Genomic DNA, 9,744 nt, shown 5'->3' on the forward strand with positions numbered 1-9,744 from the left:
TTACTGCTATTGTCATATTCTTTTTACTATAATGCATCTTCCTACATTATATCTGATCATACGTGCCGGAAAGGGGACTGTTACTCGGAAAGGACATGTCAAATTTTCTTTATGGACTTTTTTCATTGCTTTTTTTTTTTTCCCCCTCAAATTTGCTTTCAAACCCGGGTGGCTGTTCAGGGTCCCCACGCCCTAGGGATGAGCAGTTCATATCTGCCGCACGCAGAGTTGGCCAGACCCGGCCAATGAAGGAGAGACAGGGAACTGAACCCTCTTCCGCCTGTTCCAGCCAGCTCCAGTCTAGGGGATTTTTCCCAACTACTCCCTGCCTCCATTAAAAAATAATAATCAGGTACCGATTCGAGGTTCTGGAATACAACATGAAACTTAACTGGAGTTAATTTTGCTTAGAATATCCACAGTTAGCCACTCAGGCTAGGAGTAAAAATGGGACAAAGAGAAGAGCGGGCTCACTGGAGCAGTACGGGGCGTCCTAGCTGCAGGGCCAGCCCCTCTGGAGCCAGGTTCCGCCTGGCCCTGGGGTGATCGGATATCAGCCTGAGGCAGGGTAGACTGACCCCACCATGGGGAGGAGCGGGTGGCGGGAGCAGATAAGCCTGAAAAGATCTAAAGCAAAATTTAAGGAAACTTGCAACTATTGTGTTCTGCAAAGCCAGCAGAAGTGTTGCAAACTGATGCAAATTTAGACATGCGTGGTACTTACAATAAAGTTTTTAACGTGTTTTACTTTTTGGTGTTTCTTTATTAGACTTACCTAAATAAAACTTTGTTCTAGTCTGTACTATTCTTTACCATCCAAACAAAAAGAAAAATTTTTTTTATCAGACTGCTCACCTTTCTTCAGAAGATTTGGGTGCTTTCTTTGAAGTGAGAGGAGCCCTTTGATTCCTTTAAGTAGGACTGGCCCTGTGAGGCCCCATTCTGAGGCTTGTTGGGGCCGTCAGGCTGCTCAGAATGGGAGCTGAGGTGAGTTTCTGGGAGCCTAGCTGGTCCCAAGCACAGGCCCTGACTTGATCTGAGTGTCCCCATCTCAGGTGTAAGGACAGTTGACAGTGATGGGACGTCCTTGACCACGGTCACTGGCAGGGCATGACTAGAGGGCCTAAGAGTGCGGATTTGTGTATGACCTCTGCAGCAAATCTAAACCCACCCTCTGGGCTTCCAGTGCAAAAAAGAGCAACCATATCTAAAAATACACCATCTCCTGAGTTCCTTCTCGTCTCCAGAGAGCGCCTGGTGAAGCGAAATCAAAGCAGAGGCAAAATTCTCACTCGAGACTTTTCACTGCTTCTCTCCCAGAGGATGGGGAGCAGAGAGCCCGCTGTTGGGATCACAGGGTGAGGCGCAAAGAGGATTCACCACCCCAAGTTCTTGTTTGCTTTCTTGTCAGGATTCCCTCCTAAATGAGAGAGCCTTGTCCAGCTGAAAGGAGCCTCGGTGACCCTCGGCTTCAGTCCTTTACTAGAAATCGAGGTCCGTACAGGTGGCGTGACCATTGGACATGCACCGACGGTGGCAGAGCCAGGACCCCTCAGGTTTGTCCTGGCTTCTTTCAACCTCTTTTCCAGTTCCCTGCGGCTGCCAAGGTTTCACCTTCCCAGTGGTGACCCGTTATTTTAAATCCTTTTCCTGCAGCTTCCAGGCCGTTGTCCCCCTTCGTCTGTCACCACCCGCTAGGGTGTCCCTGACCCCACCCACACCCCTGCACACCCTCCACGTCTGGCTTCACTCTCGGACCAGTTGCTGCAGTTCCCACCCCTGACCTGCTCTTGCTTCCTGCACATTTGACACAAACGGCACCCACCGCCGAAGCGTGAGTTCCTGAGGACACCCACACCTCTTGTCAAGACACCCGGAAGTCTTTCAGGCTGATGGGACCCCTAAAGGACCCCATTTGCGTTCATGCCTGGGGACGCGTGCCGTAGGGGTGCACCAGCAAGCCACTCGGTTTGGTTTCCTAAGAAAAGATCATTTAGGCTTTTGATTTTGTGCAAAAGTTATCGGATTGGGCCTGATTTGCAAGTGAGCAGATTCCAGATTGTAAAATAAGAAAGAAGAAATTGTCCACAGTGAGCCACCCCTCCCCTTCCCAAATAAAGGTAACCCTGCCTTCGAAGTCCTGATTCGTAAACCTAGACTGAGTTCGGATTCAAAAGGTAAACATTTTAGGGAACTTGAGCACCTGTGCTCCTGCCCAGGGCTGCTCCTGGAATCAGGTCACCCCTCCCACGGTTAGCATCTGTCCCTGTGGCTGCTCTAGAGCCGGGCTCTGATAGCCTGCTGGGAAATTCCAGCCCCCCATGCAGGCTGCAGGGGCAGTGGGGGGAGAGGAGGAAAGTTTCATGTGTTCCACCGCCAGACTTTCCCCTGGGGACTGTCCTGGCTGCCTGCCTCCTGCCCCACTCCCCCCAGCTCCGACCATGTCGGGGCCACCGTGCGAGGCCAGGATTCCTCCTATGGGGCCAGAATTGTCTTTCCAAACCACTAAATGTCCCCAAAGCCAGGTCCACCCAGCTCCCCCCAGGCTGCTCCCAACTACCCGGGCCTCCTGGGAAACCGCAGCTGCTCTCCTAACACTGTCAACATTCAAGGTAAGGATGTTGACCCCCCAGACTTCGCAGGAGCCTTGGTGGTGATGCAGTGTCTCCCCTTGAGATTACATTGGCATTAAGGTCAAGTCTCCTTTTCAAAAGTGGCCCAGTAGACTGGCCTTGATGGCTAAACAGCGGACTGGACTTGATGTCTTTCGGGGTCTTTAACCGGAGGCCCTGGGTTCCTGTGGTGCCACCTCACAGCCTTTGTAAACCCCTTATTCTGAATTTAGCACTTGAGTTCAGTAGGAAGATTGTGGCTGTCAGGTAATCCCTGTGATGCTTCCCCCTCACTTCCAGGCCAAAGGTAAAGGGGAGGAGTTATCAGAAGGCCGCAGGGAACCCAGGGTCGAAGGCCTGTGTTGTGGTGGGAAACGGGGTCCCAACTCCATGCTCCTCGGCCTCTCTGGTCCCCCTGCCCCTGCGGAGTTGCCCTGGGCCCCCTGGGTGGGCAGTGGGGGACCTGAGCCCAAGTGGCTGACTTTTCTGTCCTACAGGATTTCCATTTCGTTTCTTCACAGGGGACTGTGGTCAGTTTCGCTCTTTTGCTATTCTAAGAGCTGTGTGTGCGGAGTTTTTATTATAAGATTATGCAGTAACGTTCCACGGAAGTATTGCGCTTTGTCTGAACATTGCTCAGCCTAGTACCCTCTGTGCAAATTTTGTAAAACCCTCATTTCGGTAGCCTGTACCTGACCCCAGCCTTTCCTGTGCATCAAGCCGCCAGGGTCAGAGGTCCTTTCAAAACCCCCCAGTGGGCATGGAGGGTCAGGGCTCCCTCCTCAGCAGGCTGGGTCCTGTCCAGTTTAAATCTACAAAGACATAAATGTGACACCTAAATCAAGCGTCCATAAATCAACACCTGCTGGTGCCTTAAGGACCTGTTTAAAGGGGGAAAGCTCACTTGTTTTGTTCAAGCAAAACAGTCAAGCAAATAATTGGAAAAGCCAGCCCCTCAGCAGAGTGGACAGAGACAGCCCCGGTGTCAGCAGAACAACAGGTAAAGCCCAACACCTACTCCCAGCCTGTTTTATTTCTGAGTGTTTCTGTGAGGGGCCGTTTTAAACATTTATGAAATTTCTAAATTCAGAGCTCAAAACCACTCCAAATTTGAGGATACTGTTGCTTTGGGCAGAGGAGGGAACGAAGTGGATATATGGGAAGAGGGCATAAGGCATACAGGGTGCCTGTTTCACTCTTGTTTTTAATATTTTACATAGATGCTGTACGTAGTATAGGGGTTCAGAATGAGCTATAATGAGGATTATTTTGAGCTAAAGGCAATTGAGATCCTGTGGGTTCAAGGGAAATTACTGCCCTTCCCCTTACTACCTAGAAGAGTTGAAACTGGGGATTTTTCCCAGGAAAGAATTCTTACCAGAGATAAATTTCACCGAAGTGGCCCCATCTGTGTGTCACGACAAACATCTAATTACCCAACATCTGCTCCTCTTCTCGTCCTGTGAGTGAGCCTCCCATCCTCAGAAGCCCCGACCCCATTCCTCAGCTCAGGATGGCGTCTAGACCTCATTTTACCTTTCTGTCTCTGACCCTCTCGTGTATGTGGGCTTCCTGTACATACGAAAAACTAAATTGTATTGTCTCTGTCTAATGTCAATTTAATTCTTAGACCAGCCTGAAGAACCTAGAAGTTTAGAGGAAACCTAACCAACAGTACTCTTCTGTATTACAAAATATTCAACAAAAAGTTGAAACTCTCCAAAGAAATCTCGCATCCCCCCTTAAGGGCTTGCAGACTTCTTCCAGAGGTTCAGACCGAGAGGGCCTAGTGCATCCCCTACATCGGGAGGGCCCCCAGGCCCAGGCTGGCAGAATGTGGCTGCAGCCCCAGGGCATTAGAATGGGGGGAGGGAAGACAGCATCCTTGGGGAACTTCTCCTACTGCGCCCCTCATTTCACAGCGAGGACACTTCCAGCCGAGCTCCTGGTAGAGATTTGGGGAGGGCACAGCATGTCCTCAGGACTTTCCGTGGATTCAGACACTTCCCAGGAGATTCCTTACATGGTCCAAACCTTATCCCACCTGTCCAAAGCTGGTGGATATCCTCAGAGTGCCAGACCCAGGCCTCCCCTGGACTGTGATATCTGGTGGGGCTTGTGGCTTGGGTGGGAATCAATCCACTTCGGTCCCATCTATACTCCCAGCCTAATCATGTTGGGGTCCAGTTGAAACAGGAGGGAAGGGGGCAAGGCACAACCTTTAAAAGAATGACATAGCAATAGGACGTGACAAAAACTGGTTAGAACCAAGTAGGTCCAAGATGGCTGAAGATTCAACTTCCAGTAACCTTGAGCCTCATTATACACTCATTGTAAGACATTAGCTGCTAAATGGCACACCCACCAGCACCATGACAGTTCTGAGGCTAACCATATAAAAGGCCAAAAGGTGGGCAGTGGCCCAATACCTGGAAATCTCTGCCCCTTCCCCGACATAAGTGGAATAATCCTCCCACTCATTAGCCTCTGAAATTACCCAGCCCATAAGAACTAACCACGCCATATTTCGGGTCTCTCTCACCTTCTAAGATGGGCCACACTCTGTCTGTGGAGTGTGTTTCTCTCTGAATAAATCCACTTCTTACCTATCACTTTGTCTCCCACTGAATTCTTTGTGCAAAGCAAGACATCAAGAACCTCAAATTCACTGGGAACACAAAAGCACCTCAGGTGCAGGATAAAGACCTGCTGGGACTGAGGAAGGGGCTGGGACCCGGGGCCTGGGGCCAGCACCCCACAGAGCAGGATGCCGCGTTCCAGAACCAGCTGCAGAACCACCAGCTGCAGCGCTCCAGGGGACCCTCCCAGAACCTGAGCTGAGTGATGCTCCTGGTGAACCTGACAGGTAACCAGCGATTCTATGAATGCCCGTCATTCACCACTGGCTGCCTCATGCACCAAGGTATGAAATAACCATCCTAAACCCCCTGTGGGCAAGGGCTTCGCCACCAGCTCTGCCCCAGCTTTGCCCACTTCCCCAGGGATCCGACGACTGAGTGAATGAGGATGCAAAAAATTAACAAAATATAGTCTCCACCATCTGGGGGAGTGGCCACTCTAAAGCATTCCTGGGCCTACTTCTAGTGTGTGTGTGTGTGTGTGCGTGTGTGTGTGTGTGTGTGTGTGTGTGTGTGTGTAGGCTTCCCCACATCGACAGGAAATTCTCAGATGCCAGCGGGGTGTCCAAGAATTCAACTCAATTCTAACACAACTCCTGGAGATAGAATCAGATTCCACAGGTGAAGGGCTCGGTCCCACGAGATGCTTCCACTTCAGGTGCCAGTCACGAGCCCAGGTTGTTAGCTGTACTTCTGACCACACACACCTGGCTATAAAACAGAGGTTCCCACAACCTCCTCCTCGGGTTCGGCTAATTTGCAAGCACAGCTCACAGAACTGGGAAAACTCATTTGCTCACTAGATTACCGATTTGTTTTAAAAGGGTATTAAAAGATAGGAATCCACAGCCAGATGAAGAGATGCATAGGGTGAGGTAAGGAAAGGGTGCGGAGCTTCTGCGCTCTGTCTGAGCCCCACTCTCCCCAGATCTCTACGTGTTCACCAACCCAGAAGCCTCTGAACCCTGTCCTTGGGGTTTTTATGGAGGCTTCATTACACAGGCACGATTGATTAAATCACTGGCAATTGGCCGTTGATTCGACCTCCAGCCCCTCTTCCCTCCCTGCAAGTCAGCGGGTGAGACAGAAAGTTCCAACCCTCTAATCAGATGGCTAGTTCTCCTGGCAATCAGCCCCCATCCTTAGATGCTTCCAAAAATGACCTCATTCTCATAACAAGAGACACCTACATCATTCTCTACACTTAGGATATCCCAAGGGTTTAGGAGCTGTGAGCCAGGAAATGTGGATGAAGACCAAATATATATGAGAAATAATTTTGGTCATCTGAGTGACCAAATATATATATTTCTTATGACTGACAATATTGCTCCACCATTTTTAATACAAATGGCACCTGCCAAAAGCCCTCTCATCCTAGGCTGGGAACTGGTAGTTGGTCAGTTAATCTTAAAAAGTTGGGTAAAATGCAGAATGTATATACACACACAAACGGGCCCTGATTTACAGTAGTTTGACTTATAATTTTCCGACTTGGAGATCATATGAAACTGATACGTATTCGGTAGAGACCGTACTTTGAATTCTGAATTTTGATCTTTTCCTGGGTTGGCAATATTCTTTTCAGTCCGATCCTCTTCCACGATGCTGGGAGTGGCAGCCGCAGCTCCCTGTCAGCCTTGTGATGACAAGGGTCAACAGCCATTCTGCACCCAGACAGCCATTCTGCTTTGCACTGTCAGTACAGCATTCAGTACATTATATGAGGTACTCAACACTTTTTTTTAAAAAGTAGGCTTTGTGTTAGATGGTCCTGCCCAGCTGTAGGCTAGTGTAAGTGTTCTGAGAACGTTTAAGATAGGCTGGGCTAAGCTGTGATGTTTGGTAGATTAGGTGTATTGATGCATTTCGACTTAGGATATTCTCAGCTTACAGTGGGTTTATCATAAATCAAGGAAGACCTGTATATATACATACATACGTGCATACATACATATATGCTTATGTATTGTATATATATATATATATACACAGAAGCCCATATATTAAATATTTTAAGTTAAAACATGTCAATGTAATTAATTCACCAGTCTTCTGGTGTTGATATCGCCAAGGCCTTTTTTATTTTTTTTAATCATAGTTGTACTAATTAGAAACTTGTGTCTTTCATAATCCACACCCATATTGCATCATTTATGAGTTCCAGTTTGGATTTTTTAATTAAAGTTAGCCCCAGAACTCAGCAAAGCAATCAGATTGTGCATCATCTTGGATTTTTACATTTCTCCCAACATCCTATAAATGTTACCCTCACGTCTATTTTGACAGCACATTTGGTTTTGTAAGCAATTCACCTTTATCAAACTTTCCAAAGCGTTCAGCTGAGTTCTTGTAACAACAACTCTTTCTTTTTGCCCTTATACTTTATTGGTTTATGTAATACTTATTTAATTTTGATAGCAACTGATGTGAAAAGGTTTGGGAACAAACACAGCTGTCTCTTGGGGTGCACAGGGCCCCAGTTGTGGGCACAGAAGAACAGGGGCTGGGGAGAGGCCACCAGCCACAAGCAGGCTGTGAGTGGTGGACGACCCTCAGACCCACACGACTCCTGAGATGGCTAAGTGCAGTCTGCTAAGAGAATTTCTATCATAGCATCAATCAAGGATAGCGAGAAAGGCATTCATATTAGGAGAACCGCCAAAGAGGTCTCCCAAAGGGCGGCAGTAAGAAAGTTTAGGGGCCTCTGCCCCTGATTTCTTATTCCGCTGCCTAGATGGCCCCCAAAACCTCACAGAGCTGGAACAAGTGAGTAACAGGGTGTCACCAGTTCCAGTGCCAAGATTAGGGAACAGGGTTTCTTGCTCAGCATCCCAGGTGCAGCAAGCCTGTCTCCCAGCTCCCAGCTTCCCTGCCTCCCACCACGAGGTCCTAGGAAGAGCACTGTTTGGGAGGGGGGTTTCCCCCTCTGACCCTTCTTGAGCTCTTGTGGCTGGACTAATAATAAAATTGACCCAAGACAGACTAACAGGAGAGAAAGAAACAAATATGAATTCTTATGCAGGGAGGTCTCATAGAAACAGGACCTAAGAAGTGGCCAAAGCAGGCAGCTTCTATACTTTTTAGACAAAGAAACAAATTTGTGAGGAAATGACAGGACAAAGAAACTTTGGCTTTGGTGCTTAATTAGTGAAGAATCTAAACAGAATTTGGGCATGGGGTAGTCAATGAAATAAGTAACAAGGTTTGCTTATACAGGCTTTTTGCCCGAACTCTCCCTCTCTGGAGTTTAGGGTGTCCTTCTACTTCCAGGTGCAGGGAGTGGACCTTTCATAGGAGACATTTATTTCCTGCCTTCAGGGAGACAGAGACAGGGCCAGAGTGTCCCTCTTATATCAGCTCTTTCTTAAGTAACTTTAATTCAAAATAACCAATATGCCATTGGTGCACATTTGGGGGCCCCCTGCCCTGGGCCCCGACAGCATCGACCAGACATTCCACGCAGTTGACGCTGAGCGGGGCATCCCCGGCCTCCCTCTCCCTGGCTCTGCCCTCCTCTCTCCTCCTCCCCTCTCTTTTCAGGTTTCTCTCCAACACTGTTTGATACCAGCCCCACGCCAGCCATTGTTTTCCCAGATGAGGGCGGATACCAGCCAGAGGCTAAACCTCTGAACTGAATCAAGCACCCCCACTGAAGTCAAAACGAAAGCTGCCAAAGGTACACCAAGACAGGTACCGTGCAAACCCCACAGACTCACAGGAAACCAGGCTGCGCTTGCTGGGCTTGCCCGTCTCACCCACAGAAATCCCGGTGCTCAGAGCTGGAAGGACATCAGCCGGCATCTTGATGAACATCCTCCTTTCACCCTTGAGGCCAGGTTCTGGAGCTGCCAGTGACTCACTGAGGCTGCCTGGGGCCCAGTAGGCCTTTTAAAGGTGCCTAAGAAAACCGGTGAGAATAATAACATCCACTGTGTCTTGGCTTCCGTTATTCTTTCAGCAGGTGGTAGGAAGTGTGAAGTTTGAAAGAAGAGAGCAGGATCCACTTACTTTCCTTAAATCAGGTGGAGAGATGAAGACTACTGTACCGTCTGGCGGGGGCTGCCACGAAGTCGCACAGGCTGGGGGGCTTCAAGAACAGAAGTTAATTTCCTCACCGTTCTAGAGGCTGGAAGTCTGAGGTCAAGGTGTCGGCAGGGCTAGTTTCCTCTGAGGTCTCTCTCCTTGGCTTGTAGACAGCCGTCTTCTCTCAGTCTTCACACGGTCATCCCTCTGTGTGTGTCTGTGTCCTAATCTCCTCTTCTTATAAAGACACCAGTCATCTTGGATTAGGACCTAACGACCTCATTTTAAAGACTCTGCCTTCAAATACAGGACCTCAGCATATGCATTTGGGAGGGAACCCAATTCATCGATAACAAATCCCTTGGGGATGGAATTAAAGGACACGACACTGGGCTTCCCTGGTGGCGCAGTGGTTGAGAGTCCGCCTGCCAATGCAGGGGACACGGGTTCGTGCCCCGGTCCGGGGG

Source organism: Lipotes vexillifer, unplaced genomic scaffold, assembly GCF_000442215.2.
Source record: "Lipotes vexillifer unplaced genomic scaffold, Lipotes_vexillifer_v1.1 scaffold291, whole genome shotgun sequence".
NCBI lineage: Eukaryota > Metazoa > Chordata > Mammalia > Artiodactyla > Lipotidae > Lipotes > Lipotes vexillifer.